Raw genomic sequence first — 22,136 nt, forward strand, 5'->3', positions numbered from 1 at the left:
AGTGACGGATTAGACTCTGGGATGCAGGGGAGTATGTCCTGAGATTAGAGACAGCTACCTGTGCATGTCATACCGTCCTCCAAGCCAAGCAGGGAAAAAAGAGACAAGGACTGATGAAGGTCACCCATTGGCTGTCCCTGCTATGAGGATGTGAGGGAGAGCAGTTAGCAGAGCTGTGAAAAGCTATACACCCAGCACAGTGGTCCATCAGTGGGTTCTCCACAGAATGGTTTCTGAGCATCTTCCCATGAAGGAACCAGCCTTTTGCCCGTGTGATGAGCTTGCCCAGCCATGGACACCCTCGTGTGGAAGTGTGAAATCCTATGCACTCCATCAGCATCCTGTGCCCATCATCACTGCACTGAGTTGTCAAGTGGCCTATTTCCCACAAACTATCTTGCAGACAGGGCTGGCTCCCAGAGATAGGAGCTTAGAGTGGGACACAGACCGTGTCAGGCAAAAGATGGTTTTTTGATACGTCCTATTAGTGGTTCTCAACCTGTGGGTCATGGCCCCCCACGTATCAGATATTTACATTGTGATTCATAACAGTATCAAAATTACAGTTATGAAGGAGCAATAAAATAATCTTATGGTTGGGGGTCACCACAACACAAGGAGCTGTATTAAAGGGTTGAGGTATTTGGAAGGTTGGAAACGGTATGGAGGAGGTTGTAGAGGAGGGATGCTTGCCCTGGCTGCTAAAGAAAGGCCTCATTCAGAAGCAGAAATGACAGGTGACTGAATGAGGGATCCAGAAGAGGAGTCAGGTGTATGTGTGTGTATGTGTGCATGCTTGTTTTCACATGTGTGCACTGTGCTTCAGTACAGGCTAGTGTGAGCTTGATCATAGTGTGTACAGGAATTTGTGTGTCCCTGCATGTGTGTGCCAGTGTTCATGCATGCAAATGTGAGTATGAACCTGTGAGTGTGTGCATGCTGAGTGTGAGAGAATATGCCTGTGTTGAGTTGGGTAAGCATACATGTGCTTGTGTGTCTGTTGCTTGTGTTTAAGTATACACCTGTGCCTCTGAGAACGAATGTGTGTGAGAATTTATGATTGCATGAACATGTTTGAATGCACAAACATGCATAGTGTTTGGAAGGTGCATAAGGATGTGTGTTGGGGGTGAACATTGTTTGTATATATCTGCTAGTGTATAGTGTTCACATGTATTGGTATGTATGCATATGCATGTGCAAGAGCTTTTGTGTTTGGGTGGGTGAGACTGAGAGTTTTACAGCGGAGCCATGGCTGAGGCAGACCTAGGCATGCAGGAGCAGTACAAGAAAGAAGGAGCAGCCTCTGGTGTGGTAGCAGCACTGGTCAGTGGTCAGTGGAGCCCTTCAGGAGGTGGAGGGGGCAGTTTCCGTAAACCCCAGCCCATTCACTGTGGGAGACTCTGCACATTCAGTAGATCATGTGAATCACATAAGATCTGAAGGGAGAACGTCTCATGAAGGTCAAGTTCAGATGAGAACTGGAACACTGTGTGCTGAAAACATTCACTCAAAGACTCCCCAACTCTCAGATGAGATGCCTTGCCACTCACAGCTCAGCTGGCCCTCTGGGCAGAGTCTCCTCCTGGGAGAGTGGCATCCTGAGCACTGTCCTTGTTCCATGGCATCCCTGACCTCTACCCACCAGGTGCCAGTCATGGTAAACAGGCTTGTCCTTGGAGTCGGTGCCATGTCTCCCCTCAGCGTGGAAGGCAGTCACTGAGTGCAGATAATGGCAGTGGAGTGGTAATACCACTGTCTCAGAGGGCCTGGGCCTGTGGACATTGTCAACCTTTGACTCCTAAAAGCTTCCCTTGGCCCCATAGCTCACGTTTGCCCACAAAGACATTGTCAGTTCTACTTGGTTTAAATTTTAAATTTTCATGTATTGTAATTTAAAAAACTGTAAGAGAGTATTAAAATGCATCTTGATCTTTTAAATGGAGTTTATCTTCTTGTCAGTGTCAGTACTGGCTGGACACACAGGTAATGGGAGATTTTCATTAAAACAGGACTATCTATCTATCTTACTACTACTGTCTCTGTGGAGGTGAGTTCATCTACAAACTTTAATATCAGGGATCTCATTTCGAAATAAACTGTAATAAGATAGATATTAATATTTTAACACTAAAAAATGAGCTGGGTGTGGTGATGTTCTCTTGCAATCCCAACACTTTGGACTTGAAGCTGGAGGATTTTTGAGTCCGAAGTCAGCCTGGGATATGTAGTGAGCTCTTATCCCCCAAGCCCAATCCCAAATCCGAAGAACAAACCCTCAGTATTGATGCCTTTATATACTAACTGCAGTCCCGCAGTTCAGGTCTGGTTGGGGCTTACAAGCCTTGACCTTGGCATCAGGGCTGTGACCAGGGCTGACTGTGACCTTCTTCCCTCCTCATGGCTCTGTTCCCTCCTTGCTTTCTTTCCTCATGCTCCTCTTCCCTGGGTTGTTGTTGACAGGCCTCTGCCTCTGCCCTCTCTACTCAGCAGCTCCTTTCCAAAGAAGGCTCGCTAAACATGAGTCCGCCCTTGGCTCCCAACCCCACAGCATCTCTTATGGAATAGTCAAGCAGATTTGGGGATTCTCTGGAGACCTGCTGTGCTCAGCCCTCCAGCCTCCTCACAGCCATGTCTGTGATATTGTCGATTCCAGTCACTGCCACTCCTCACAGTGTACCCAGAGCCTTGCCCTGCCTGCGTGGGGGACTCTGGGTTGTGTAAGATACTCAGAGCCTCAAGTCTGCTCTTGCATGTTTCAGCTACCACAGTGACTGTGCTTCATGGACAGCTGTGGCTCCCTGTTTCCCCATGAAGCTGAGAGCCATTTGAGCTCAGAGGCTGACTCTCAGCGACCAGTCTCCGCAGTCCCTGCTCAGTCTGGTTTGTGACCCCAGTGTAACTCTGTGCAATGTAAGATTTATCATGGTGCCTCCAGAAAGAATGATGGGGCTTGCATGAGCTGACATGATTATTAGAATTCATTTATTTAAAAACTTCATATATTTTATTATCCCAAACACTGCATTTCAAGACATTTTTTATGCCAAACCTGACAAATGGATAGCTTTCCCTAGATTTTTTTCCCTTTTAATTATTTGCATTCATTTTCTGTTTCAAAGGCATTTTAACATTGGGCAAACAACTGATTGCTTAAATAGGTATTATTAATGGGAATATTAGAAAAATTAACATCAGAACTTTTAATATAAGTTGAATGAGATCTTCAACCCCCTGGCCAAGTGGAAAGGATGGATTACCAGCTCTGACTGCACAAGAGAAGGTGAACTTGGGAGGAATATAGGGAAGGGATGTAGAGGTGAAGCAGGAACAGAATTCAAGTCTAGCAGGGACCCCCAGGGACCCTGTGACTGTGGCTTATCTGGTGAACTCTCCAGCTAAGGTTTCTTCCCCTGCATACTAAAGAATGTTGAATGAGCTTTTTGGATCCCCGGACTTTCTCCCCTTCAAGGAGAAACCCTTACATTGTGAGTTGCACCGAAGTGACTGGGTGTGCATTTTTCTCGTGCCCATAGTTTTTAGAATTTTCCAGAAACTGGCAGCTCCCACTTTTAGTATCTTCTGCAGTAGGTCATTTCCAGGCATCACTCATCCAGTCATTCTTCCAGGCAGCGAGTGTCTAGGAGTACCTAGCCACTTCCTGGCATCCTTCGAGACCTTGAGGACACAGCAGAACAAGAACTCATCTTCACACTTCCATCCGACTGTGCAGGGAAGCCCACCTTAACTGATCCCTGGGCCGACTCAGAACCTCAGTCCCAGTTCTCAGCTTCTTGGCTTTGACTGGGGCTGTGGGGCTCACTTGTCAGTAGCTGCCCTGAAGACCTCAGGTCTTCAGTCCTCAGCAGCCCATGAAAACAGGCCAGGGAGGAAGCATACACTGAGGAGAAGAAGAGTCTGTGACTAAGGTCGGCTCATCTTTGAGTCTCTACAGCGTGAAGACAGCCTTCTCTACAGAAATGCCTGTGCAGGGGTCACAACCTCTCTCTCCCAGGTTTTCTGTATCACAATGCAGACACCCAGCCCTGAAAACAGTTTTCAGGGAGAGAAGAGAAGGAGATAGAATACGCAGACACCCCAGAAACAAAGGGGGTGCTCTCACTCGAAATGCACAACCTCAGTCCCGGACATCAGCAGACACGGTGACACACTTGTGGCTTTTGAACCCCTGTGTAAACTTGAGTGACTCTCAGTCCAGCACAGGCAGAGGAACACCAATCCCTCAGGAGGCTTGCTTGTGAGCCCAGCCTGCAGATCCCCTCCAAGAACCCTTTATGGAGCGTTTGGTCGGCTTGTCAGGGCTACAGGTCAGAAATGGTCATTTCCTCTCCAAGGGCAGTAGGAGACTATTGTGGCTCAGAAGGACCCCAAGTCAAGAAGATGGTAGGTTAAACCAAACCGGGAACAGAAAACGCTACCATAAAGGTATAGCAGATAGAACCGCACGGGGGGGGGGGGGGTCCCTGACAGGCACTATGTAGGCCTCCTAGATTCATGTGCAAACTATACAAGCAGATGGATAACGCTTTACTGCTCTTTATGTTCTCAGTATAGGGACCTCCTTATGACAATCATTTGTTGCTTATAGGAAATTCAAATGTATTTGGGCACTCAGTGTTTTTTTATTCTTCATTTGCATAGCTTAGCTATATTTCTATAAAGCCTTCCAGAAAGTAGAGCCACGGTTCATTTGGACTGCAGGTCATAGTTGGCTGACTCTTGACCTAAGAGCCTATGACTTAGCTCAAACAAAGTTGAATGGAAAAGATCCAGCCAGCTAGTGGAGACACGGGCAGCAGGGAGCCTTTTGTTAGGTAGAATGGTTCCTCACACTCAGGATCCCCAGTCAGAGGAGGGGCTGTTTAATGCTTGCGGGGAAACACACACTTAAAAATGACCCAGTTGCACAGTTCCCTGTGTGTTGTCTGTGTTCAAAAGCAAGGAAAGTTGTTGTTTGTGCTGGAGTATAGTCTCCGAGACTCACGCAGGGACGGACAGCCACTGACTTACCCTACTAGTTACTTGCCTCATTGTCCCTCCCCCACCCACTACCCTGCTCCCCTCCTGAGCAGGCACGTGTGCTCCCAGAACCCAGAAAGCCTTTGCATCCTTGAACTGGCTCACAGTTTCAAAGAGTACAATTCCTCAGTCATTGCTGCCAGGTCCCATTTGCTAAATCATCATTTTGCTAACTGGGATTCAGGCAACGTACAAAGAAACACTTGCAAACAGTTTTAATTGGTATTGAAAATAAGAAGGGGGAGGGAGAAATAAAAAGTGAGAACATTATTAAATTTTCGCTGCCATAATGACCATTGTGGAATTGGCTGGTTATTTCCCCATTAGGGCATAATGACATCCATTGTTGGCAGATCTGTGCTTGATTAAAAGATAATGACAATAATTCATTGTTTGCTGCTCTCTACCTTGAGACAAGGTAACCACAAGTTTAAAGAAGGATGTACAAGAGGTAAATTACACGTTGCTAAATATGAAACGGCACCTCGCTCGTCCCGGTTTATAACAATAAAAACAACAATTTTAGATGGAACGTATATTTAGTAGGTTCTCCTGCAGAAGTGGAGACATTGATCACCACGTAATTACCACAAAGGAAAAGTTGGCTAAATTGTTAGGTTTAGATGGTGCATGTGAAACCGGCTCCTTGAACTGGGAAAGGAAGGGGGATTTTTTTTTTCCTGAACCTTCTGCTTACTGTTTGAAGGAACGCTTTTAAATCACAGAGCTAGCGGCCATGGGAAGATCGTCAGGCAGGGCTTTTCAAGCACCTTGTATGTGTGTGTTCCTGTGTGCAAGTGCGTTTGTATGTGTAGATGTGGACGGAGGGTGGAGCCTAGGGGCTGTAGGTCAGAGAACAACCTCAGCTGCCATTGCTCGCATGCTGTCTACGAGTGTGTGTGTGTGTGTGTGTGTGTGTGTGTGTGTAAGAGAGAATGTGTATGAGCATGTATATGAGAGAGTATGACTGTGTGTGAGAGAGAGAATGTGTGTGTGTTTGTGTGTGTAAGATAGAATAAGTATGAGTATGTAAGTGAGAGAGTATGTATGTGTATGAGTGTGTGTGTGAGAGAGAATGTGTGTGAGAGTGTGAGAGAAAGTGTGTGTGTAAGAGAGAAAGAGAGATTGTGTGTGAGAAAGAGTGTGTGTGTATGAGTGTGTATATGTGAAAGAGAATATGTGTATGTGTATGAGAGTGTACATGTGAGAGCGTGTTTGTGTGTGCAAGCATGTGAGAGAGAATGTATGTGTTTTTGAGAGAAAGAGTATGTGTGTGAGAGACTGTATCTGTATGTGTATGAAAAGGTGCGTGTGCATGTGCGAGTGCGTGTGCGTGTGCGTGTGCGTGTGTGTGTGTGTGTGTGTGTGTGTGTGTCTGTGTTTAGACAGGGTCTCTCATTAGCCTAGAAATCCCTGAGTAGTCTAGACTGACTGACCAATGACCCCAGCGATCTGGCTGCCCTTGCTTCCCTAGTGCTGAGATGACACATTCCTGCCACATTCCTGCCTTTTTTATGTGGATCCTGGCGCTCAAAATCAGGTCCTCATACTTGTCTGTCAACTACTCTACTGACTGAACCATCTCCCTAACCATTCCAGCACCTTTTCAGTGCAAAACATATCTGCAAATACTGTCCTTCACAAGGTGGTTCAGACACAGTGCACACAGGGGTTTAGTTCCCACCTGACACTCTCTGTTTTAGTAGCTGCATATTCTTCCTATCAGTCCATAGAGGTCCAGGCTCTAGTCACCAGGACTTTTCTCCAACAACCAAATGAATCGTTAATCCTCAGACCAGACCCAACACTCCTTTGTAAGACAGTTAGATAGTTTCTTTAAAGCCTGACAGATTTGCCATGCAACCCTGAATTCACGGTCCTAAATACTCTCCACAGAAATACTCTGACGTTGACGTGAACACCTGCACACGATTGCCTGGGAGAGAGCCACAGTCACCATCGCCCCACACTGGGAGCAGCCCGCGTGCACTTCAGTCCATGGGTCCTGGTGAATAAACAATTGGTGGAAAGTTTGTACCAGGGAAATTACTGAGCAAGCCAAAGAAATCAGCAACTGAGCCCTGAAAAGACACGGAAAAAAACTGCAATGTAGATTACTGAGTTAGATACGCCAGCCTGAGATGGTGGACACAGCATTCTGGAAAAAGACAATTACACTCAGTAAAAAGATCAGTGAATGCAAGGGCTTCAAGGTAGAGGAATGTCCAAGTAGAGCTCAGAGGACTTTTAGGGTGGGATGCCTATTCCATGAAAACAAACAAACAAACAAAGCCCCCAAAAAATCAACAAACACCCCCTTTTTTTTAAACAATTAAGTTTTTAAAATTATTTTATGAGTATGTGTGTTTTGTCTGTGTGTACATCTGTACACCACATTTATGCCTGGTGTCAGAGGAGGTGGGTGAGCTGTGGGTGCTGAGAACTGAACCCAGGTCCTTTGCAACAAGTGCTCTTAATCGACAAGCCAGCTCTCCATGGCCTACATAGAATATTTTAACGGTGGATACCTGACAATCCCACATTTGTCAAACCCCACAGAAGCAAAAAGGGTGAATGCCAGTGCAAACTATGGACTTGAATTAGAAACAGCGATTCCTTCTAGGTTCAATGGCTGTAGCAAATGCATCACAGGGAAGTGAGATGTTAGGTATATTCATGAACACTGTGTGCTGAGGGACAGTGCTCACACACGGGGACTTTTATTACCTTTTGTGCAGATTCACATCTGTTCTTAGATTATTAAAGGGGAAAAAGTCTCTCCCTGAGACTCATCCTCTGATGGGCTCCCATGTCCCTCCTGTAGCACCTCAGACCCACAGGCCTCCCCTCAGCTCACGTGCCCACTGGATTGATCCATTCTACTCTGTTCCGAACACTGCTCAGCCTCCCTCTCCTCCAGACCTGTGTTGGCTTGTCCCTTACCATGGACTATCTGCCTCTTGCCTGAGCCTTCTCTATCCCTGTTCAAAACACTGAGGTCAACCTTCCACCAGAGTGGCTCTCCTCTTGCATCTCCTCTCTGGCTTTTAGACTTTGGTTTGTGTTTGTCTCTGTTCTGCTGTCCCGGCCCCCAGCACTGGTTTGGTGTCTCTCATACAGTTGCTTCTTAGTACATTATCTTTTGAATGGATGAATGTGGAACTGCTCTTCCCTCCCCTCCTGGGGGTCCACACTGTCTGACATCTCCCGAATAGTCACTGAACCAGGACTAAAGCTCCAAATTCTTAATGTATGTCAGAGGTGGATTGGATGTGGGCCCGATTGGACAAGTGCCATCAGATGGAACCTCTCTCTTGACGTTCTTTGACTTGTGACCCATGAGGAAAACCCCACCAGGTATTCCAGGAATATCTTGTGACTGCTTTTTTTTATTTTGGAAATTTTTACTTTTCATTAGAATATGTTAATTGTACAAGAGAAGCTCCATGTCTGTTTCCATAGAGCTTTATAATGTTCTTTTGTAATACACACCCTACTGTTGCTGCTCCCCACTCTACCACTTCTCCTAAAATACCTAGTAAATACTTGTGCATGAAGCTCACTCATTTCCCTCAATGGAGTGATCAGCAGCTTCCCCACCAACAACATAGATGTATTCTTCCTGATAGCGGCATACAACTCCTACACGTACCACATTGGGCTTGTCCCTTCATCTGTCAGTGGATACCAAGGCTGATTCTGTGACGTAGTAATTGTGAATACCACTGTGATACACATGACTAAATAGATGTCTCTGTAGTAAGTTGACTGACTTTTTTTTTTTCTTTTTGGAGGGTAGGTAGGGGGTGAGGGTTACATATCCAGAAGTACAGTTGGGTTATATGTAAGCTGAATTTATCCAAAGTGTTTAAAAGAAAGATGTCTCTATAGATGAGAAGGTTGGTTTGTGTATTCACTCAACACACACTTACTAGATGTCTTTCTGCTCAGTCTAGTGGGAGGACCAAAGTAAACCCCTGCTGTGTTTGAGAGGCCAGCAGGGAGGTGGAGGAAATGAGAGGAAGGGAGATGCAGTTTAGACAAGTCTGTTGAGGTTCAGGAGGACATGGTTCTGAGAGAGGGCAGCCCTGGATTTGAGCCCCACACCAGGATCAGACTGAAAGGAAGAGAGCAGAATGTGCCTCAGTGTGAGGGACAGCCTGTCAGGAACCCTGGCCTTTGAAAGAGGACAGCTCTTGAGACTGATGAACTCTGCAGGCCAGAGCACAGGCCCCAGAGCCGGGTTGCCTGGTGGTGAGTGCTGTTTGCACCATTTGAAAGCTCTCAGGACTTAGAGTTTCTAAGTGCTGCTAATTATATCTATATCTATATCTATATCTATATCTATATCTATATCTATATCTATATCTATATTCACACACACACACACACACATATATATATTATATATATATATATATATATATATATTTTTTTTTTTTTTTCTCACCTCCCAGGCTGGGTGGGAGTTTCAAGTTCATAAGCACAGAACCACTTGGGGCAGTAGATGAGTCTTCAGTGTTACCCACCACAGTGGTCAGCGTGTCCCTAGCACCTAGCCACAAGGAGGTCCACAGGGTGAGTGTACAGTGCTGACCATTACAGGTTTCCAACAGACAGTGATTCTGTGGTTTCAGGACCCCCTGAGCTTAGTAAGTTAGGTATTTGTCATCTTGGAATTTCATAACCTGGACTCAGCAGGTCTCCTAATCCTCCAGGGTGCTCTAAGAAAGTACATAAATACAGCCAAACAGATCGTTCTCCCTCATGCCCAGAGCAGGAAACCTTGATGGCCCCAACAATGGACCCCCAGCTTCTGTAAAAACACTTTCAGAAACAGGTCTGCCCTCTCTCACCAGGCCACTCTTACTGATGCACATGACTACCCCGGGGTTTGTCCTGGAAATGAGTCCAGGCCGGAGGTCCTATAACTCCTTCATCTTCTCATTTCCTACCCAGAATTCCAGTAAGACATTACTACCTCAGCCAGAGGGGAAAGAAAGCAAAGAGCTGAGGCTGATTTTGAGCATTGTGGGGTTTTTTTTCTCTTCTGCAGGAAGAGCCCACTTCTTCTAGCTGTTGTCTTCAGGGCCTGTTTAGTCCTAGGGCCATCTTGGATTCTAGTCCCTTTTAGAATTTTAGCTGCATTCTGGGATTTCTCTGAGTTCTGCTTTCTGGAGAAAGCTCAGCACAATGTTACCCTGGTGCCAGAATGGGTGCCCCGTTCCTTGCTGTGGAACTTCCTCCTCAGTGGAGGGATTCCTCAGCATCCCCTGGGAACCTCCCATCCCATCACTGGCTCTTCTTCCCAGAAGGAAGGTTCACTAACCACCGGGGTCTCTCTATCCCACCCCTGGCTCTTCTGCCTAGAAGAGCCACTAACCACTGGGGTGTTTTCCAGGAATGGCCTGGGATGCCTAGCTCAGACCTCTTTTTTTTCTCCTGTAAGCCCAGGGAATGAGAGTTCTGCTTGGTTGTAGATATAGTGCTGGGTTCCCACATAAAGAGGTGTTTGCCACCACCCCCTCATGAGAGAAGCATCAGGAGGGCAGACCGGGAGCAGCCCCTACAGCACATATTGGTCCACTGTGATTGGTCATCTAGGTGGCTGTCCTCTGTTGGCTCTGGCTGGCTTCTCTGTATATTTCAAATTTATGTGGGGAGGGGACTCACCCTAGCAGACTCTTGATCCCTACAACTTCATGGGTTTGTCCCTAGAGACCTGATACTTCTGTCACCCGTTGCTGCTGTTGGATGTGACTTCTTAGGCTCTACATCACTGCAGATACAGAACCTTAAAGGACACGCAGGACCTTCAGATTGCACGAAACATTCTGGAAGGGCTATGCAATTGCCTCAGCTTTTAGTCTCCCTTGCAGTCACCAGCGGCCGTTTTGTGAACGCTTGATCTTGACAAGCCTTGATGAATTGGCCCGAACAAAATCATCCTGTAATCCAATCCAGCCACGCTTAGATCGCCACCACTTTATCCTTATCTCATCGAGACCCACGACCTTTAAAATAATCACATTGTCCTCTCCATGTGTCTTTAAGTCCTTGGCTAATGGAGGGGGACACCCCAGCCGCAGGACCTGGCTGTTCCTTCTGTAAAGACATTAGAGACCTCCTCAGATGGCTCTTGCTACGTTTCTCCTAGGTCACACTAGATTTGAGAGCGTTTTGTTGTGTGGAAGAGGGGCAGGAAATTTACACACACGTCCCAGTGCTTAGTCCGGCTTTGGTTTTTCATCCTGAGAAGATCAAGTCTGAGTTGTAGCTATTCTTGCAAATTAACTCAAAAATCCTTTTTGTCAACTTGCAGTTTGAAATGATCAAGAGTTGCCTGTTCTGCAGACACCAGGAAAAAGATGTTCTCATTTGCTCCCGTCTTAAAAATAGAAATATTCATGAGCTGGAAAATGCTTCCCCCTTATAACCTCTCACCCATGCAGAAACTACAACAGGTGGCTGCCCCTGGCCACCTCCCTAAGCAGATGCACTGAACTTCAGTTAGGACACCTGTCTCAATCACTGAATGGGAAGAAGAGAGTCGCTGGATGCAAACACTGGACTAAGGTGATGCTTGCTATGGTTCTGAGGCCAGTGAGCTCACTTCTTCTGATTCTCTTTCTGTGTGGGTTCTAGAAGTTTCTTTCTGTTGCCTTGCCTGCCTCCTGCTCCCTATGTCTGCAGAAGCCTGGCACAGCATCTCTGGAAACTTCTTCCAAATTCAGAACTCACATCCTATTCTTTTTTGGCGTGGTGTGTGTGTGTGTGTGTGTGTGTGTGTGTGTGTGTGTGTGTGTGTGTGTGTAAGGTCAACTTTAAGTATATTTCTTTTTATTGTTTTTCACCTTTGTTTTTAAGACAGTATGTGATAGTTAGAGTTAATTGTCAACTTGACAGAATCTAGAATCACCTGGGAGATGGGGATCTAGGATGCCTGTTGGGACTTATATCTTGATTGTATTGTTGAGGTAGGAACATTTGCCCACTCTGGGTGGCGTTATTCCCTGGCTGGTATCCTTGACTGTATATATGGAGAGAAGGAACTAGGCAGCAGCAGGCCTTGCTTCTCTTCCTGACTGTGGATGCAATGTGACCCGCTGCTTCAAGCTCCTGCCACTTGGATTTCCCTACTCTGATGCACTCTACCCTTGAGCTGTGAGCCAGAACAAGCCCTTTCTCCCTTCAGCTGATTTGTCAGGGAATTTTTAGTCAGTAACAGAAAAGTAGATAAAATATAGGGTCTCTCATTGGCCCAGGCTCTGAATATCTGAACTCAGGTCTTCCTGTTTGCCCAGTAGGCAAATCAAACAAGCCAGTCCTCCAACCTCCACTTGCCAGTTTTAAGAAAGTTCACGCGCACGCCTGTGCATGTGCGTGTGCGTGTGCGTGTGCGTGTGCGTGTGCGTGTGCGTGTGCGTGTGCGTGTGCGTGTGTGTGTGTGTGTGTGTGTGTGTGTGTGTGTGTGTATGCAGATACTGGTACAGGCCAGAAGAGGGAACTGGATTTTCTGGAGCTAGAGTTAAAAGTATTGTGATTAGCCCAACATGGATGCTGGGAACTGAACTCAGGTCTCAAGAAATAGCAGGGAATGCTTATTAACCACTCAGATGTCTCCCCAGGCCCCCATGTCCTATTCTTTTTTTTGTTTTGTTTTTTTTTTTTTTTGTTTTTTTTTTTGGTTTTTCGAGACAGGGTTTCTCTGTGTAGCTTTGCGCCTTTCCTGGGACTCACTTGGTAGCCCAGGCTGGCCTCGAACTCACAGAGATCCGCCTGGCTCTGCCTCCCGAGTGCTGGGATTAAAGGCGTGCGCCACCACCGCCCGGCCCATGTCCTATTCTTAATGAAAGCATAGCAACCTTCTAGAATTCTTTCCCCTCAGCTCAGCCTTCATTTTGTCTTTCAGCTGGAGCACAGGTGCACCCTTCGGGAAGAAGTGAAATAATGACCAAAATTGGCAATTATTTTATCTGGTTTTGTATGAAAAGTTGAGTGTCTCTACCAGTGTTCACTTGCAGAACCCACAAGTACTACCCATCACCCACCCCTTCCTGCCCTGCAGTGGCATCTATGAGCTCCAAAGACATAGTCCACGATCCAGCTACCCTCCAACATTTCCCGATGTCTCTTTTTCTACTTGTTTAGCTGCTTGTTTCTCCATGCACCTGGTGCCTTCTGCCTTCCCTGTATCCGTAACTTCCAGGATATGGCTAGACACTTTTATTTCTGCTTCTAAACTGGAGGGGCTTCTTAGACGAGGTGGTTGACTCATCAGGAGGTCTCAACAAGCCCAGAGAATGTAAATATAAATCAGAGATTCAGAAACATTTTCTGAGTTCAGAATCGCGTTTTCGGTAAAACACTGTCCATATTAGTGCCAAACTGAGAGTCACTAGAGCTGCCTACCCCACAGAATGGGAGCAAAGATGGATGAAACCAGGAACACAGGATCTCATTTGCCAGCAGTAAATGCCTGTAAACAGGAGACGTGTTGGGATGTCACCCTCTCTTGGAGAGACTGAAAGCCTAGCTTTTCTGCTGTCAAACCTGTGTTGGGGGCAAATGTCCCTTCCGAGTGACCTCATCTAGAGCCAGTCTATGTTGATATGTCCCTCTCAGAAAGTGTCACAGCCTCCTATGCTTAGGCTACACATTGACACCAGTTTCTCTGCTTTCAAGAACTCAGCAAGGACGGATCACGGCATGGGATGGAGCAGAGATGTCTCTGCAGTGTCCTTTCTCCACACATTCTTATCTTAAAAGAAATATCAAATCTGCCAAAACACAACAAATCACTGATTTCACAATGTCCTAGGGCTCCCTGGTAAACAAAATCTGGAGAGACGGCTCCAACAGTCAAGCACTTGCTGTGCTCCCATGGGGACCCACATTTGGTCCCCCTGACCCACGTGAAAAACTCGACATGGCATCATGCACTTGTGATCCCCGAGCAGAGACGGAAAGAACTCTTGTGCTCACTGGCCAGCTGGCCTAGACTAATTAGAGAGTCCAGGACTCACTGAGAGACTTGTCTCAAAAACAGTATAGGTAGGGCCGGAGAAGCAACTCTGAGGTTGACCTCTGGCCTTCTTCTACATGCACACAACAGTCCAAATATGTGTGAACCCCCATACAAGAACACACATGTGCACACACATACACCATGCATGCACGTACACTCACATGCACACAACATGCACACACAGACATATGCACACACATCCATGCATGCTTTCATACACATGTACACACACCAAGTTGGTAAAGTTATTATATTGTAAATGTTTCACTGAAGGAAAATTCTTGAAAATGACTCACATTGTATGAATTCAATACTGTGACCCATTCATTCAATAGAACTTTCTAAGGGCTGCTCTACCATGATCCAATCTTTGATAGATATATGAAAGACACTGGTGCTAGTTTCTTACGGTGTACAGGTCTGGTCTTGCCTTGGAAGCCAGCTTGGGGGTTGATCAAGGCACATATGTATTACATTTTGCATTCTCTCCATCCCTGTTCCAGGGCAAACCCATATCATGTTCTTGACCACACTGGTAAAGTAGTTGGGGAATAAGTCGCAGTAGTAAGTGAAATAATTAATGTCAATTAACATGCATCACTTAGTTAGGAAGTAACATTGAGAGCAGAAGAATAAGCAGGCCGTGACCAAGTGTGGGCAGGAATGACTCCAGCAAACACTGTAACTCTCCGGAATGAGTTAGAAGATCGTCCCAAGTAGAAGGGGTCTGAGCTAAGCGGATAGCTTAGTAGGTCGAGCAACTGATTTGCAAGCATGAGGACCTGAGTTTGACCCCAGAATCCACACTGAAAAAATCCTGGTGCTCTCTTCGGCAGCACACGTACTAAAACTGGAACAATACAAAAGATTAGCAAGGCCTCTGTGCAGGATGACATGAAAATTCATCAAGTGCCACAGAAACAACTGATCTGGGTTCATAGGAACTCACAGACTCTGGACTGACAGCCAGGGAGCCTGCATGGGACTGACCTAAGCCCTCTACATAAGTGTGACAGTTGTGAAGCTTGGTCTACTTGTGGGACTCCTGGCAGAGAGAGTGGGGCCTGTCCCTAACACTTTGGCTGGCGTTTAAGAACCTGTTCCTAGTGCTGGGTTGCCTTGCCTAGCCTTAGCACAAGGGGAGGAGCTTAGTCCTACCTCAACTTGATATTTCATGCTTTGTTGACACCCATGGGGAGGCCTGTTCCTTTCTGAATAGAAACAGAGGAGGAGTCAATTGTGGGGGCAGATAGGAGGTGGGGGAGGGAATGGGAAAAGAGAAGGGAAGGAATTGCTGTCAGGATGTAAAATAGATGAAAAAATTTAATTAATAAAAAAATGCAAAAAAAAAATCCTAGGCGTGGGGGTTTGTGCATGTAACCCCTGTGTTGAAAAAGCAGAGGCAGGTAGACCCTTGAGGTCACTAGACAGCCAGCTTAGCATACTGTCTTCATTTGGGTTACTATTGCTGTTATAAAACATCTCGACCAAAAGCAGCTTGAATAGAAAAGTGTTTATTTCAGCTTACAACTCTCAGGTCACACTCCATTGCTGGGGGGAGTTGGGGTAGAGACCTTGGAGGAATGCTGCTTACTGGCTTGGTCCTCGTGGCTCACTCAGTTTTCCTTCTTATACAATCCAGAACTACACGATCAGCTGCATCACTACCCACAATGGACTGGGCCTTCCATCATCATCATTAATCAAGAAAACGTTGGACTGACTTGCCTCCAGGCCAAGTTGAGAGAGGTGTTTTCTCGATTAAGATTCCCTCTTCCCAGATATAGTTAGGCTCAAGTCAAGTTGACAGAAACTCTCTAAGATGTCTGCCTATTTAGCTAGTGATATCCAGGCCAGTTGAGAGACCCTGTATTAAAAAAAAAAAAAAGAAAAAAAAAGAAAAAACAACCAACTAAACAACTAACCAACTAACCAACCAACCAACATCAACACCCACCCCCCCCCAAAAAAAAACAGTAACCAACAAACCACCAGACAAACAAAACACTTAGAGTGGACGGAATCTGAGCAAAGACAACAGAGGTTGTTTTCTCTCTCTCTCTCTCTCTCTCTCTCTCTCTCTCACACACACACACACACACACACACTCAGATTGGAATCTATCCCACAAAAGGAGCCTCCTTGTATCCCTGTAGCTCAAGTACCTTGCCCTGTCTATTTCTGTTTGTACAGTAGCTTTGGAACATCAGTGGCTCCAGCAAGAGAAAGCTGCCTTCACCCTCAGAGGATCCTGTTCCCGTCCCCGCAGGGACATGGGGGTGGAGAGGAGGTGCTGACCCGGGCTCTTGAGAGCTAAGACAACACAAGCACCCACTCACATCTTCTCCAAGACGCGAAATTCGCTTTCAGCTTATTTACCTGAGAATGAATTTCACTTTGAAGAGGCCTTTATGTCGCTGGAGATGAGGCAGCAGAGATATAAGCAATTTGAACAAGGGTACTGCACATTTGTCTTTATAACAATTTGTGTGTAACAGCTTTTATGCAAATGATGCTAAAGTGGCACCTTTTTTTCTAAATTGGACATTTTTATGGTTATAATTTTCTTCTGTAATAACACCAAAAAAAAAGGAAAAGAAAGAAAGAAGCTAGATGACGAAGATGATGAAGAAGGCTGTCCCTGTGGGCTTGAACATCTCAACTTCCAGCACCCTCTCATGAAGTTGGGCTGACAAGTTTCTATCATTTGCACCAAACCTGACAAGAAGAACGCTCTCTGTCTCCTTTTTCTTTGCTTTCAGGGTGGTTAAACTTTAGATGCCCCCATCAGCAACCAACCCTTGGCACTCGGAATGATCCAGCAAGCTTCTCACCCAACTTCCCAGATCCGCCCCTGCCCCCCAATCCCTCTCCTCCCAAGCTGAGAAGCACCAGCCACCTGATTGGATTTTAGTTTCAGCACTTGTTGTGTCTTTTACATTCATCCTCACTTTCCCCCAAGTCAGACAGGTGACTTTTAGAAACAATAGGGTTTAATTGACTTTGATACAATTGGATTTATATACAGTATTCTGGGCAACTATCCCAAGGTACTCATAGAATAATCCACATTATTGTTGCTTAATCGACCGAAAATTTTTGCAGAGGCAACAGAAGACGGTGTATATTTCAAACAATGACTTAAATTTACCCAAGGACTCAGCTAAACAATATATATAATTTGTGGCAGTGGAGGCCTTTGGGATGGGTACAGCTAGAAGGTCGTAGCAAGCGCTGGGGAGGCGGGATAGAGAGAGAGGTGCTGGGAGGAAGCAGAACAGACAATGATGCTTTTTGAGCCTGACCTTGGAAGAGTTGACCTTCTTTCTATGTTTTGGCTCTTCAGCTTTAAAAAATGGTCTTTCTTGACAGTTAAAAAAAAAATTTCAGACAATGGTTTGAAAGGATTGTGTAAATACCTCACTGGGACTTGCTGCAGAGTGTATCTGGGGTTTGGGAATTTGCAGGGAGTAAGGGGAGGAGATACCGAGCGGCATGCTGGTGATAGCATGCGTGTACATTACAGGAAAGAGACTAGAGCTTAGCTTCAGGACATCTCGTATCAAAGGCAGGTGCACAGCTCTTCAGATACTTGGCACTTAGGACAATGTCTGCCCAACTTTTATCTGTACATGTCCAACGTGGCTGGAACCAAATACCTCTGGTGGGGTAATCCACACACAACATACTTGTGTCTTCATCCTCACAGTTATGTAGTCTGGGAAGCCCCCAAACCAAGGCACTAATTGGTTTGGTAGCTGATGATTCTCACTTCCAGGTTAGTACTTTCTGAGACTTCCCATGGTGGGAGAAGGAAAAGGTTCCACCGATCTTCTTGTATAGGGGTTCAAATCCCAAATGTGAGCATGGGGCTCCTGACATAATTACTTCTATTAATACCAGCACATGGAACATTAAATAAATGTCAACTTATGAAGGGGGTTTGTGTAGAAGTACTCAGAGGTCTGCCATCCTCATGTCAGATGAAGTCAGACAGACTTTGTGTAAGGTTCTCACAGAAACAAGAGGACCATTGCATCTCTACTGATGCTTATTATTATTATATTATTATTATATTATTATTATTACTGATACAGGACATCTCTTCTTCTCATCATTGACTTGATTTTCTAAGGCCATCCAGAAGCCACACACCAGCTGTTAATAGCACCCATGCCAAAGGGTTGACCTCTGATATTCACCAAGATAAAACACAGTAGGCATTCCTTGACTTTCACAGACACTACACACCTAGGTCACTTGGCCCTGTTCATTCCTGGAGATCAAGAGAGGAGCAAGATGTGTTCTCTATGCCCAGACAGCTCAGGATTTAATCAGCACAGGGCTTGGTGGGGAGGGAAGGGCCATATGAGGTCACATACTCTTGGGAGAGTGACCTGGAGAGATGCCTGGAGGGTAACCTAGAGAGTGGCCTGGAGGGTGACCTGGAGAGTGGTTGGGGCTGTTGGGGTACTTTGTTTTCTTCCTTAACCTTTGATGAAACATGTACACATACTATTCTATCTCTGTCTCTCTGTCTCTCTGTCTCTCTGTCTCTCTGTCTCTCTCTCTCTCTCTCTCTAAGTGTGTGTGTGTGTGTGTGTGTGTGTGGTGTAGGTATGTGTGGGCACACATACTTGTGTGCATGTGTAGAGGCCAGAGGAGGGCACTGAGCGTCCCCCTCCATCACTCCACACCTACTTCTCTTAAGATAGGGTTTCTCAAGAGTTTATTTTATTTTATTTTTCAGAGAGAGATGGTCTCTTGTCTTTGGGACCTGTGACTTTTCATTCAATCTGCAAGACCTTACAAATTTGTTGTTCCTAAGGTGTGCTGAAGGAGAAAGCACGACCCTATATCCCTTTCTTCGCATTCCCCCTTGTTTGTGACACATCTTCCTGAGATCCGGTCTGCTTGTCACAAACATGGGGAGAGCCGGGAAGATGGCTCAGCAGGTAAAAGGCGTCGTCCACTGAGTCTGAGGGCCTGAGTTCAGTTCCTGGGACCCACAAGGTAGGAGTAGGGAATCAGTTCCCACAGTTGTTCTTTTACTCCCACTGATGTGCTGAGGAATGAATGCATGTACACACACACACACACACACACACACACACACACACACACACACACACTGAAATTTTAAAAAGAAATGGGGGAGATGAGTAAGGGCATCTGACCCCTGCTGGCCATTTCATTAACATCCCTTCATATTCCTCTCCGATTTGATGATTGTGCCAATGGACGGTGACATTAGACTCACCCATCAGCTCATTAATTGGAATTGACGTTTTATTTTTCCAGCAGAAGTCATCTCAGAGATAGGAGGATTACCACCTACAGCCCATTGGACAGATGAAAAAACTGAGTAGCAAGTAGGAGGTACCTGGATATTGGTGACACAAAAGGTCTGCCATCCGGGCCAGCAGATGTCCTTGTGGGAAATCCTGGATGGAAAAATCCCTCCGGGGGTTTCATCCTGCAGATGGAAGTGTGTTGGCAGCTCTGGCTTCACCTTGCTCTCCTGCAGGCAAAACTGCTCAGGGGCCAGTGTGCATACATCAGCATATCTACCCGTCCTTCCAGAAGCCAGACAGAGAGGCGCATCACTATGCTGGGTTGGCTGCACGAGACAAAGCAATTTGCATGGATCCTTTGTGAGCTTTCCCTCACAGTGGTACAAACTCATTAAAATCTCATGAAATTCTCCCACATAACATGTGGAGCAATGCAAGCTGCCGCCCTAAAAGTTAATATGTGTGCATTCAGGGGAGGGTCGGGAGGGGCCCATGTATCGCAGACTGCTCACCATTGGATCCAGTTGCAGTGGACCAGGGGACCTCCTTAGCATATTTTAATTACTGTCTGGATGCCCCTGTAAATAAATGAGCCGGTGGCTGGAGCTTGGAGCAGGCTGGGGACTGAAGCAGAGGCAGAGGGTCCCAGTGGTCCTTCTCCTTGCAGCAGAGCTGAACTTGGGCATGATTGTAGCAATGAGAAGAAAGGCTGCTGGCCTACCTGGGATTAATGAGGACCCAGGGAATGGGGGATGGCTCTAGGCTGAAGCTGGGGTCATTAAATCCTGCTGGTCATTAATCCTCTGGAAATGCCCAGGGCTTGGGTCATTATTCTTGGGAGATAAAAAATTCAGGACCAAACAGCACAAGAGCATGAATACTGTGCATTTCTCAGATTGGGATGTGCTATTTGTTAGCAGAGTCCAATCCCAGGAAAACAAATCTCTCTTTTACATATCCATCATGTCGGTACGGATCGTCTCTATTTTAAATGATAATTTAACTAGCATGCTTGCTGTATGCCTACTGTGGGCCAGAGATGTGGTAAGCTTGATTGCCTCTACCCCTTTGCTAGGTGAAAGGCGTTTGATAATGAAGACACTGAAGGTCAGAGATTCTAGGTGACTCAGGGAAAGTCACACAGCAGACCATCCTGTGTCCACACTGAGACTGCTGGAACAACGAATGACATTTGGAACCACAGCCTCGGGGACACACACTGTCTCCTTGAGGAGGGCATGTATGAAAACAGGCCTAAGTGATTCTGAGTGGTAACAGTGACTAAAACCATCCCTAGGCATACAGCTTTACTTCTTTGTGCCTCTGTTTCTTCATCTGCAAATTGGGGCAGTCATCATGCCACCTTTAGGGCTGCTGGGTGGACAGGGGAGCAGTTTTTAACAGAGCACCAAGAAAAGGGGTCTGGTGCAGCATTGGAAACATAGATGTGTTTTAGAAAGAAAAAGTACACACAGGAATAGAGTAAACTAAAGCCCTGTGAGATAAAATAACAGGACGAAGAAAGGAAACACTGTTCCAAAGACTTCAGTGTTCCAAATTTTTCGTTTGTTTCCAAGAACTCCCTGTTTAGTTATTTATTGTTCTTTAAAACAATCTTGGAATCTCTTCCAGCATCAGTAGAAGTATTGGTACCCGTTGCTACATTCTGCCCCTGCAAATTAGACGCCAGAAAGGCCAGTCTTGTGTATTGTTTGACTCTCAGATCCTTTGCCTCTGCCTCATGAGTTCTTTGCTTGTAAAAGAGAAAAGAGGGGAATGAGGATGTGGTTCCTCTAGTAAAGCATTTGCTGCACAAGCATGGGGACCTGGGTTCAGTCCCCAGCACCCATGTTGAAAGCTGAGCATGGCAATGAGAGCCTGGAATCCCAGGACTGCAGAGGCAGAGATGGGAGAGTGCTTGGGCCAGCCAGTCTCTGTTACAAAATAAGGGAGAGAGGGACGACCAAAGACACCGGACGTTGGTGTCAGCAGAAGTGACATCATTGACCTAAGACTGAATGAGCCCTGACAATATGGGGACACGATGAAAAAGAGGACTCCAAAGGGGTGGGGTTAGTGTTTGCAAAGGTTTGGAGTGAAAAGAAGTGGATTGTGTTCAAGAGAAAGACAAGTTGAGTGTGAAGGAAATGGGGAGTATGGAGTGAAGTTGGAGACACGAGTGAAGGTCAGGATTGCCAGGATGTGCCAAGCCTGTGGATCGAAGGAGGGAGTTGGGAATTTTACTACATATCTCTTGGAAAGTGGAGGACAGTCTTAGTAGATCAATGATCTCCTTGCAGTGAGTTTTCCAGAGATCCCTTTAGCTGTAGAGTGAAGGGAAGCCTGTTATAAGGCAGAGTCAGGACTAGGAGTCAGGATAGAGATGGGAGTGGTTTTCACAGGAAGGGCATCAAAGAGGGGAGCCGCTGATGGGTGGGGAGCACATCCTGAAGGCGGAGCCTACACACAGGGAGGGCAGCAAAGGGAGGGTCAGCTGCTGGGTAGGGAGCACATCCTGAAGGTGGAGTCTATGTACTTGTCAGCCCTTTATGAACTGGTTTGTCCAGGATCTACCTGAGTGCTCTCTACCAATGCCATCCGGCTCTAGGAAGACCTAACACACACCAAGAGGCAGACCGAGTGGCCCATCACTGTAATACTTATCTCTCACCAAAGCTGTCTCATTCCTGCAGCCTGCGGGTGTTGCCATCTCACACCGCAAAGGAACTTTGCAAAATAATTGAGTTAAGGATCTCAGTGTGAGATTACTATAG

At 46.2% G+C, this 22,136-nt stretch overlaps 1 long non-coding RNA gene and 1 other non-coding gene across 2 annotated transcripts in view; one reads left to right on the top strand and one right to left on the bottom strand.

Moving 5' to 3' along the window:
- The window catches only part of LOC128110912 (uncharacterized), a 35,158-nt gene extending 15,442 nt beyond the window's left edge, over positions 1-19,716 (bottom strand). The window contains exon 1 of the long non-coding RNA XR_008218378.1: positions 19,452-19,716. This is a non-coding gene — a long non-coding RNA (uncharacterized LOC128110912). The remainder of the gene's footprint in view (positions 1-19,451) is intronic.
- LOC128111298 (U6 spliceosomal RNA) lies at positions 14,889-14,992 on the top strand. The gene has a single exon (XR_008218563.1). It is a non-coding gene; the product is annotated as a U6 spliceosomal RNA (small nuclear RNA).
- Positions 19,717-22,136: the final 2,420 nt, after the last annotated feature.

This window comes from Peromyscus californicus, unplaced genomic scaffold, assembly GCF_007827085.1.
Source record: "Peromyscus californicus insignis strain IS unplaced genomic scaffold, ASM782708v3 Scaffold_15__1_contigs__length_86483966, whole genome shotgun sequence".
Taxonomy (NCBI): domain Eukaryota; kingdom Metazoa; phylum Chordata; class Mammalia; order Rodentia; family Cricetidae; genus Peromyscus; species Peromyscus californicus.